Source organism: Hemitrygon akajei, chromosome 26 (genome assembly GCF_048418815.1).
Source record: "Hemitrygon akajei chromosome 26, sHemAka1.3, whole genome shotgun sequence".
Lineage (NCBI taxonomy): Eukaryota > Metazoa > Chordata > Chondrichthyes > Myliobatiformes > Dasyatidae > Hemitrygon > Hemitrygon akajei.
Genome location: NC_133149.1, coordinates 15,263,270 through 15,275,281, shown reverse-complemented (window position 1 = coordinate 15,275,281; position 12,012 = coordinate 15,263,270). Strand labels below are relative to the sequence as shown.

Here is a 12,012-nt window from a genome sequence, read left to right as displayed (position 1 = left end):
TTCCTGAAAGATGGCGACATGTATACACACAGCTGTCTCTTGGGGACCAAAGGTGCTGTTTTCTTTGTTAAATTTGTTTTTATACATAGCAAGACTACTCAACTCCAATAACATGTACAAAGGGTCTACTGCATCAGAAAGCTAATCATTGTTTGGAGTAGCCAGCCAGGCAGTCGGAAGAACCAGCCAGTGGTTCAGAGAAGGTGAGTCGGGCCAGGCTGTCAAGCTGAGGGATTCATGAGAATCCGGATTGGGTTTGGAAGAGCTGACCTGGGTGCGGACCATGCTGCTGCCTGCTACTTGGAGGCACTGGAGATGGTGCCTTTAGGTTGGTGCGAAGGTAGCACGTAGTGAAACTGTGAGTGACTGCCTTGGATGTTTCTTTTGTGATCATAGACCCTGTTGGACATTGACTGCTGCAGGCCTACTTCCCTTGTTTGGTGGGAAGACAGGCGACAAGGCAGCAGTGTTGTCTCGGTTTGAAGCGAGGACTATGCTTCAAACCAAGGGCTTGCGCTGTAGCGTGGAGTCCGGCCGCAGTTCGAGATGGCCTCTCCCGGTTCTGTCCTCCTGTGTTGGATCAGTGGAATTACAGGCTGGACTGCCAGGAACCATCAATTTGCAGGACTTGTTACTCAGGGTCTCGGTCTAAAAATGTGTTTTCTTGCATGACTATGCTCCCCTCTCCCCTCGTTATTTTGAATGTGTATGTATATTTCCGCACCTTGGCCCCAGAGGAATGTTGTCTTGTTCGGCTGTATCCATGTCTGGTTTAAATAACAATTAAACTTGGTTTGATCAACCAATCCTCAGCCTACTTCAATTCCATGTGCTTATTTTAGTGAACAACGTACTGCTTGGTGCCATATCAAAGGTGTCAAAAAGTCAAAAACAACAACCATTGAATCTCCCCCTATCTAATCTGCTACTTAGAAAACAAAAGATATTTCTCATTAATAAAGCCACACTAACTCTGCCTAATCCCACAGTACCACTTCCGTAATAATAGCTTTTCATCATCCCTGCTATCGACAACAAACAAAACTGATTTGTAGTTTGCTTTTTTCTCTTTCCCTCCTTTCTTAAATAGTGGGGTTCCATTTGTTACATTCCAATCTTAGAAACCATTTCCAGATGCAAGCAATTTTGGAAGGGGGCAACCCCATAAGCCACTTTTTTAAAACCTCGGGATGCAGAACGAAAGGAAGCATTAGTCTAATGAAAATATTTGATGGAAATATTGCATCATCCACCTATGTGGCAGGAATAAATAAAGCAAAATGTTTATTCATCAGGTACTGAATGCAGTTCCAATTCATAAGCCAAGCTACATAAGGACTCTGTGATAATGGAAAGGGCATAATCAAGCTACCCTTCTATACCCAACATCAGAAAGCACGGAGAATGTGGGAGAACGCAAAGTTAAACTTACTTATACAAGAGAAAATTGAAAATGTTGCAATACAAGTAGGGTAAGGAAGAGGAGTAACAAGGAGAACAAGAGGTATGGGAGGATGTGAGCCAGGGAGTGTTGGCCTGTGGATGAACACAAGGCAGATGGAGCCTTCCATTCCACTCTTCTGCAACTGTGGATAAATACAATTTCAGCCGAAAAACAACTGACAGTTGACATAAATCAACTAAGATAGGCTGCTATAGTCAATCCTGATTTCCACAGCTGGCTGATGGATAGAGTTGGGCATTGTGCTGAAGAGCAATTTGTTGGAGAAGCACCATTAAAGGGCAAGTCTGGTTTCACTGGCCTCTATTTGAACTCCCACATGAATAAGCAACACAACTTGTGCTAAATGGATTTCAGGTTTCAATTATTTATGAATATTGGCACAATGTGCCTTAATTATCTGTCTGTCAGCCATGCTACATTACATATTCAAAGGACAACTTTCATTATTCAATCAGCAAGACAGTTTCCAGCAAGAGGAAAAGACATCATCACCATTTCACAGCAGGGTCCATTCTGACAGCTCAAAAGGCATCTTTAAAGAAACTGAGGGGGAAAAAAAATCACAGCAAAAAAACAAATTGGAAATCTATGCAAGAAATAGGCACTATTGGAAACTCACAACAAATTCATCAGCAGGTGAAAAAAAGAAACAAGGAAATCCTGCTGAAAAACAGTCAAATGTTTACATAAGGACTTGCGAGATACAGAAGAGTATAATGATCCTTTGTTGAAATATAACCAAAAATTGGACAACTTTCTTTTAAAGCATTTGTCTGGCTATTCACCGAAACCATAACATGTTGGCACAGCCTGCCAGCATCTAATGACCAAAGGTATTGATTATTATTTCTTTAAATTCATTACTGGGTTATTCCTCATGGATATGAAATTAGCATGTTTAATATTTTAATATTCAAGTGCCAACCTGCACTTGAATTGCACTAAATTCACCTTAGCTTACACTGGGTAATCCCCTCATATCTTCCCTTTTTTCAGATAAGCAGCAGAATACATTGTCATATTTCTTCTATTCAGCCACCTGGACAAACTATGATGTCTCCATCGCTTGCTTAACACCATTATCATCTATGATCAATTATGTATACTTTAAGCAAGCATGGTCTTAAAGAAAATTCACAAAATGGAAATTTAATTAAGTCCAAGTAAGTTACTAATAGGGGAATCACCCAATGAATTTCAGAGGACTTGTCCTGGACCCAGCACACAAGTGCAATTACAAAGAAAGCACAATGGCCTCTACTTCCTTACAAGTTTGCGAAGATTCGGCATGTCATCTAAAACTCTGGCAAACTTCTATAGATATGTGGTGGAGACCGATTATACAGCCTGGTATGGAATCCCCAGTACCCTTGAACAAAAAATTCTACAAAATGTAATGGATACAACCCAGTCCTCCCTACCATTAAGCACAACTATATGGAATGTTGTCACAGGAAATCAGCACCCATCACCTCTTCTCGCTTCTGCTATCAGAAAAGTGGTACAGGAGCCTCAGGACTCACACCACCAGGTTTAGGAACAGTTATTACCTCTGAACCATCAAGCTCTTGAATCAAAGGGGATAACTTCACTTGCCCATCATTGAAACATTCTCAATCTCAACCTATAAACTCACTTTCAATGACTTTTGTCTCATGTTCTCCATATTTATTGCTTATTTATTATTTCTTTATTTTGTATTTGCAGTTTATTGTCTTTTGCACACTGGTTGAACGCACAATTGGTGCAATCTTTCATTGATTCTATTATGATTTTTGGATTTATTGAGTATGCCCACAAGAAAACGAATCTCAGGGTTGTATATGGTGACATATGTACTTTGATAATAAATTTATTTTGAGTTTGTAGTTGCACTCCTCCCTCACAATTTGCCTCAGATGCATCTTTTTTTTAAAAAAAATGGAACGCTTCACGAATTTGCGTGTCATCCTTGCGCAGGGGCCATGCTAATCTTCTCTGTATCGTTCCAATTTTAGTATATGTGCTGCCGAAGCAAGCACAAGATGCATCTTTAATCTTTAAACTGGATCAATAATGTCTTCAACGGGTTTCAACTGGCAGGAGCTCTAAACTCAGGCTGTGGTTCTTTATCCTTGGCTGTTTGACAGACAGGCATATCTGCCTGATACATGCCCCAATAGCTCATTCAACAGCCCACATCTCCTATTTAAAATGGGGCTGGCAAATAGTTACTCTTTACTTTGAATGCACTGGACCCTTCAAATGTTCAATAAAACAGCTACAACAGTCTTAGGTTTGTACCCAATTTTACAAAAGTTCATACAAACATTAATCGCATAAGAGGATGAATTTACTTTAATACACCCAAAAAATGAATTCTAAACAAAGTCACCAGACTTATGCAATGAACTGAATATCCATCTAAACTTTTATTATTTATTGAACATGTGCTCAACTAATTACAAAGACATTTAAAGATAAAGACATGTACGGGCCTGTAGAAAGGCTTCCAGGAGTTGCAAAGTCATTGCCTGATTTGGATTAAATGCCTCATTAAATGGGGTGGTTAGCACCAAACAGAATTATCCATTCCTTCAAATCAATTATAACATTAGCTCAACTGTTGAACAGCGTTCAGACTCTGCAGTCACTAGACACATTTCATTACATGCAGCAAGCCGAATATATCATGTTTAACATTCACACAAGACAATCTAAATCATCGGAATCTAGAACCAGCACAGGGAAAATAAAAGCATTGAACAAGAGTGGCATACAATAATTATAACACTCCCACTGCACGAACAATTCCTTTTCCTGTTGCTGAAGCAACACCAACACACTCTGATCACAACAGAGCACAGCTGGGCCATTAATTCCTGAAGCTCCCAACATACTTCTTAAGTAATCGAACTCTGATTAATTAACATGTGCTTGCATTCCAAACAGTTAAGAGAAATAATGTGAGTACAAAGTAACTGATACAAATACAAGCAGACTTGGTGCCTGTTTGAGATAGGATAACTAGATTGCTAAAATGTTCAGTCCTGCAACAATGGAATGAACAAGACACTTATACATCCATTTCTACTATACAGTGCAAGTATATTAAAGCACTGATCATCACAAAAATTACTGAAAAGATGGAACTTGCATCAATTCATATTTCTGGAGTTCTGGATGTAGATGAACTGTCTTTACCCAGCCTTCAATGGAGTGCTGAATACCAAGCTGTCAGCAGTGATATCTTTAAGACATTTTTGAAAAGAATTTAAAAAGTTGAAACACACTTTGAGGTATTCTGAAGTCATGAAGGATAAGTTACAAATACTTCTTACTGATTAAAGGAATCAAGGAAAGGTGAGCACTTAAAATTTTTTTTGCATCTTGATTACTAGAAATCTCTTGCTATCTTTTCTTTCAGTTAGTCCTGACGTAGGGTCTTGGCCCGAAACGTCGACTGTACTTCTTCCTATAGATGCTGCCTGACCTGCTGCGTTCCACCAGCATTTTGTGTGTGTTGGCTGGCTAATGTTGTTTATTTGAGGCATATTTCTTTGCTGTTCTTACAAGAGAGTATACTGAGACAAAAGACCTTACTGTAGAATGAAGCAAGGCTGACAACTGAATGATCTACCCCATTGCTACTTTCTGTTTTATAGCAGACTGTTTTATCCAAACATGAAAAAAGACATTTGCAGTTAAATTCTATTGGAATAGCTGTACATTATTGTCATTATTGACATGGCTGCAGAGGGGAACATCACCAGAGGAACAATGTGTTATCGCACTACAAATGTAATAAACCATGCTAAGGACTAAGAACCCAGAGGACACTTGCACAAATCCTAGCTTGGAATGGTTCAATTATGAGAGGTTGGATATGCTAGATCTGCTTTCCTTGGGGTGGAGGAGTTATCAGGGGACATAACTGAGGTATACAAAATTAGACGGGATATAGATGGCATAGACCACAGGAATTTCCCCCCCGCCCCCCATAAAACTATAAGACATAGATCAAAACCAGGTTTATTATCACCGGTATGTGACATGAAGTTTGTTAACTTAGCAGCAATTCAATGCAAGAGAGAAAATAATAATAATAATAAATAAAACATAATAAAGTAAATCAATTACATATATTGAATAGATCATTAAAAACTGTGCGAAAACAGAAATACTGTATATTAAAAAAGTGAGGTAGTGTCCAAAGCTTCAAAGTCCATTCAGGAATCAGATGGCAGAGGGGAAGAAGCTGTTTCTGAATCGCTGAGTGTGTGCCTTCAGGCTTCTGTACCTCCTACCTGATGGTAACAGTGAGAAAAGGGCATGCCCTGGGTGCTGGAGGTCTTTAATAACAGATGCTACCCTCCTGAGACACCGCTCCCTGAAGATGTCCTGGGTATTTTGTAGGCTAGTGCTCAAGATGGAGCTGACTAGATTTACAACCTTCTGCAGCTTCTTTCGGTCCTGTGCAGTAGTCCCTCCATACCACACAGTGATGCAGCCTGTCAGAATGCTCTCCACGATACAACTATAGAAGTTTTTGGGTGTATTTGTTGACATGCCAAATCGCTTCAAACTCCTAATAAAGTATAGCCGCTGCCTTGCCTTCTTTATAACTACATTGATATGTTGGGACCAGCTTAGATCCTCATAGATCTTGACACCCAGGAACATGAATCTGCTCTCTCTCTCCACTTCTGATCCCTCTATGAGGATTTAGGTCAAGGTGGAACAGATTTGCATGGCATCTGATGAGGATCTTTTTCACCAAGACAGTAGCAAATACATGCTAGAGAGGGTGATGGAAGTGTATCTTAATCTCCATGCTCTCACATTCTAGAACATACAACAGCATAGCATGGTAAGTGCCCTTCAGCCCATAAACCTACTCCATGATCAATCTAAAGCTTCCCTCCTAAACAATCCATTGCCCTCCATTTTTCTTAATCATTGAGCCTGAGTCTCTTAAGTGTTTCTATTGTATCAATCTCTTCCACCATCCCTGGCAGTGCATTCCAGGCACCCACCACTCCACGTCAAGAACCCATTTCTGACATCTCCCCCAAACTTTACTCCAGTCACCTTAAGTGGATGTTCAAGTATTGGCCATTGCCACTCTAGGTAAAAGGTTCTGGCTGTCTACTATCTATGCCTCTTATCATACTGCACACCTCTATAAAATCACCCCTCATCCTTCTTTAGACCAAAGACAAAAGCTAGAGCTTGCTCAACCTTTCCTTGTAAGACATGCCCTCTATTCCGGACAGCATTTTGGTAAATCTACTCTGCACCCTCTCTAAAGCTTCCTCTTCCTTCTTATGAGGCGGCAAACAGAACTGCTGTTTAACCAGAGTTTTATAGAGCAGTAATATTACCTCACTGCTCTTGAACTCAATCACCAAAGGCCAGAACACCATACACATCCTTAACCACCCTATAAATTTGTAAAACAACTTTCAGGAATCAATAGACTTAGACCCCAAGATCTCTCTCTTCCTCAACACTGTCAAGAATCCTGCCATTATCCTTGTATTCTGCCTTTAAGTTCAATCTTTATGCTTTTCTGGATTGAACTCCATATACCACTTCTTTCTCCCCCCCCCCCCCCCAAGGTCTGCATTATACCTTTATCAGGTATAATCTACAACAGCCTTCTACACTATCCACAACACCACTAATCTTCATGTCATCTGCAAATTTACTACACCTCCCTTCCACTTCTTCATCCAAGCCATTTATAAACATCACAAAGAGCAGGGGTCTCAGAACAGATCCCTGTGGAACACCACTGGTCACTAACCCGCAGGCAGAATATGCTCCATCTACAAACACCCTCTGCCTTCTGTGGGCAAGCCAATTCTGAATCCACGCAGCCAAGTTTTTATGCATCCCATGGACTCTCTGGATGAAACCGCAGGGAAACCAATCAAACCTTCCTAAATCCATGTACACCACATCCACTTTTCTACCTTCAATTTATTCTATTCTTTGTCTAATTAAGGCAATCTTACATGCCTTCTTCACCATATCCACTCATGTTAACACCATATATCCTTCAATTTGCACAAGGTTCCTCTGTTCCTCAACAATCCCTGGAACAACTTGATTTGAGTAGGAGTTGCACTCATTAATCTTCTCAAATGTATTAACTCTCACGTATCAGGGTTAAGTTCCTAATGCCACTGTTCTGCTGGTCTTAACTCATCAATATTGTGCTGTAACCCAAGACTATTCCTAGAATATCATTACCACTGAGTTTTCAATGCCATCATCCCCTCAAAACTAATCAATAAGCTTCAAGACCTTGGCCTCAATAACTCATTGTGCAATTGGATCCTCAATTTCCTCATTTGCAGACCCTAGTTAGTTTGGATTGGCAATATTTCCTCCACAATCTCAATCAACACAGGTGTACCACAAAGCTATGTGCTTAAGGCCCCTGCTCTACTCACTTTACACTTATGACTGTAGCTAAATACAACTCCAATGCCATATTCATGTTTGCCGATGAATAGGTCATAGGTTGAATCAAAGGTGGTGGCAAATCAGCATCTAGGAGGGAGACTTACAATCTGGCTGAGTGGTGGCACAGCACCAACCTCTCACTCAATGTCAGCAAGACCAAGGAGCTGATTATTGACTTCAGGAGGAGGAAACCAGAGGCTCATTGGATCAGAGGTGAGAGGGTCAGCAACTTTAAATTTCTAGGTGTTATCATTTCAGAGGACCTGTCCTGGGCCCAGCATGTAAGTGCAATTACAAAGAAAAGCACGGCGGCACCTCTACTGCCTTAGGAGTTTGCGAAGATTTAGCATGACATCTAAAATGCTGCATAATTTCAATAGATGTGTAATGGAGAGTATTACACAGCTTGTTATGGAAACACCAAAGCCCTTGAACAGAAAGTCCTACAAAAAGTGATAGATACAGCGCAGTCCATCACAGGTAAAGCCCTCCCCACCATTGAGCACATCTGCATGAAGAGTTGTCACAGGAAAACAGCATCTGTCATCAGGGTCGCCCACCATCAAGGACATGCTCTCTTCTCGCTGTTGTCATCAGGAAGGTGGCACAGGAGCATCAGGACTCACACCACCAGGCTCAGGAACAGTTATTATCCCTCAACCAGACTCTTGAAGCAGAGTGGATAACTTCACTTGTCCCATCATTGAAATGTTCCCACAACCTATGGACTCACTTTCAAGGATTCTTCATCTCATGAATTTGGTATTATTTCTTTCAGTTTGCATTTGCACAATGGTTAAATGGCCAAGTTGCTGTGGTTTTCTATTATGGTTATTATTCTATTATGGATTTATTGAGTATGCCTGCAACAAAATGAACCTCAGGGTTGTATATGGTGACATATATGCACTTTGATAATCAATTTACTTTGAACTTTGTATGTGCAAACTTACAAATCGTACTTTCTACCATCACATTAAATTATGCATATATCAAATAGAAATAACCTATCGTTACTCCATAACACACAAGAACAGAATTAGGTCATTCAGCCCATTGAGTCTGCTCCACCATTCCATCATGGCTGATTTATTATCCCTCTCAACCCCATTCTCCTGCCTTTTCCCATAACCTTAGATACCTTTATTAATCAAAAATCCATTAACTTCCACTTTAAATATAACCAATTACTTGGCCTCCACAGTCATCTATGGCAATGAATTCCACAGATTCATCACTCTCTGGCTAAAGAACTTTCTCATCAAAAAGATATTCTTGTGTTCTGAGGCTGCACCCTCTGGTCCTAAACTCCCCCACTGTAGGAAACATCCTCTCCATATCCACTCTATCTTAGCCTTTCAATATTTGATGGGTTTCAATGAGACCCACCCCATTCCTCTAAACTCCAGCAAATACAGGCCCAGATCCATCAAATGCTCAAACCAATGAACTCTAGAACCAAGGACAGCAGGTAAAAAGGGAGCAACATATTTACACCCACTGGTGCACCCCACCCTGCTTGCCAAAGTCACTTCAATCTTAACTTTGAAATAAACTGCTGTTCTATCATTGCAAGGTGTAAGTCATCAATGCACAAATTTTAAGGAAATGCTAATCGAAAATGTTTCCAAGGTCCTCTTATGCTGACTTTTCCGTTTAACAGTATATAATGGGAATGTTTTATTTTAATCATATACAAAAGACATTAAACAAATGGGAAACATTGGTAGCCTTGTAGGAGGAACTGGGGTCAAGAGCACATGTAGTTGTGCTGAAAATGATCTTATTTGCCATTTTTAATGGGTTATCACTAGTTATCAACTACCAAGGATGGTGAAAGTAATAAGCTTGTTAATTTCTTCAGTACAAGGTTACAATTCTCATTTTGACAAGCCAAAACATACATGTGGAAGCTTATTTATCAGTTGTTATATACATGGAGGAGTTGACTGTTGCATATGATTACAGATTTGCTGTCACTGCAATGGCTTTGGAGTTATTCTCACTGTTATTCAGGGGAACTTTGTGCCCTTATCATTGCTGATAACATGTATTAAAACAATATAAATTTACCAGTGTATGCTTTCTGAAAATGAATGTGACATGATCATCTGCAACAGAATTTAAACAGGCTGGTAGAATTGCGTGGCGATACATTTTCATTTGAAGCAAGAGAAGACAATATAGCTTTATAGATACTAAAAGGAATAGAGAAGCTTGAAGAGTATGGGTGCAGGAATCTTTGAAAGCTGCAGAAAGTCTATGACTATGACAGGTTGATAAGGTAGCTAATAAAACATTCTGGGATTAGTCAATAGTAGTGTAGAGTATAAAAGTAGAGAAAACATTATGAACCTGTATAAAACATCGTTCAGCCCTAAACTGGTATACTTCATTCAAATGAAGCCTCATGAATGCAAAACAGACACTGAAAACAGACACAGACTACAGATTTATGAGAATATTTCGTTGAATGATGGATAACAATTACAATAGGTTGAAGAAGCTGGGTCTGTTTACTTTGAAGAGAAGGATGAAGATCTAATAGAAATATATAATACATTGAGGAGTCTGAACAGTGTGGGTATTGGGAGCCTGTTCTCTTTGTTAAAGACCCTGAGGAGTAACAATTGCAAGACATAAACAGAGGAGAATTAAGAGCAACATCAAGATAAATGCTTTGTATGTTGGAATCTGGAATGTGCTGCCTTCAGATGTAGTGAAGGCAGGTTTCATTGTGGCCTTCAATAAAGGACTAGAGAAATATGTATATGGCGAGGAAAAAATTGTGTGGTTGGAACCACACAATGTTCTTGGAGAGAAGCAGCACCAGTTCTCTGGGTCAAAGGACTCCTCCTGTGGTGGCATTCAATTATTCTATGATGTGCTGCTTTTGAAAGTCAGGCTTTATTTTTTAACATTACCAGACAAACCACAGCTTTGAGAATTAGTGATTCAGACTACTTTTACTTGTTGAAATTCAGCAGAGGAAAGGAATGCTCACAAATGAGTATACTGCCAAAAAGACCAGAAAGCTTTATGGCTCCAAGGCATAGCGTTGGAAACTTTCCCTGATCAAGACTACAGAAGTTAAGCAGATTCCTTTCATAGTATTTGCTACAAAAGCACCGCAAGTTGATAAGTTGAAGTTCATTCCATAGCTTCTGAATTAACTGAAAGCAACTCAATGAATAACTTCAGCTTTTCAGCATCTCTATGTGAAGTCCAAAAATCACAGAAGTGAGTATCAAAGCTTCCCAACAGTTTGTGAAACAGACCCAGAATCATGCTCCAAAAAAAAGGCTGTGGGTAGGTAGGAAGGTGCAAGCAATCACCTAAATAGGATTGTTTATAGATCAGTTTCACATTTATATCAAAAGATGTGTCAAAAAATCTTATAGTTAAGAAACTTGACCATGGCATCTGTGGCATTCAACACATGCAAAAACAAGATACCATTGAAGGTTTGTTGGCTCCTAAGACAGATAAAGATGATCTGTTCCTGTTGAACACCAGAAAATGCTCAAGATGTGATGAATCCATTTTGCTCACCAACTGCTAAAGGGCAACCTGCTCTTCTCACTCCACAACAAAAGACTCTACACCTCACAGATGGTAGTCTATGACTACTTTTCATTGTGTTCCAACAATGAGTCTCCAACCTGATATTAGTCTTTTCTCTTTCCAATGCTTTCCTGACACGCAGAATGCTTCCAGCAATTTTTAATTTTACTGCTATTGGTCTCTTCTACTCTCACCTTCTCACTGTTTATTTACACTGACCCCTCACAAAATGCCCCCTTGTTGACTCTTTCTGCTCAGTGTTCACCATCTCCAGTGTTTGTTTCTTCGCTGCTTCCTCACCATCTCCACTGCTCTCCCATTACTTTCTCACTTTTCAATGTATTCAGTATTCATGCCCTACTTGTCACTGAAAACTCCAATCTGAACTGACCAAGCAACAACTGAAGTCAAAAAACAGGACAACAGAGCCACGTTACTGCCTTCAAATCGCCTCCAAATTGGATGATTTAATAGTGCTTTTATACACACTAACAAAAAAAAAGACAAGTTCAGGCTGTGCATGCCAGAAA

General features: G+C 39.9%; 1 protein-coding gene and 1 non-coding gene across 7 annotated transcripts in view; both read right to left on the bottom strand.

The window, feature by feature from the left end:
• The window catches only part of LOC140716771 (rho GTPase-activating protein 32-like), a 518,900-nt gene that overhangs the window by 471,227 nt on the left and 35,661 nt on the right, over nucleotides 1–12,012 (bottom strand). The gene's annotated exons all lie outside the window — the stretch shown is intronic.
• Nucleotides 3,380–3,486, bottom strand: LOC140716984 (U6 spliceosomal RNA). Its single transcript, XR_012096403.1, has one exon. It is a non-coding gene; the product is annotated as a U6 spliceosomal RNA (small nuclear RNA).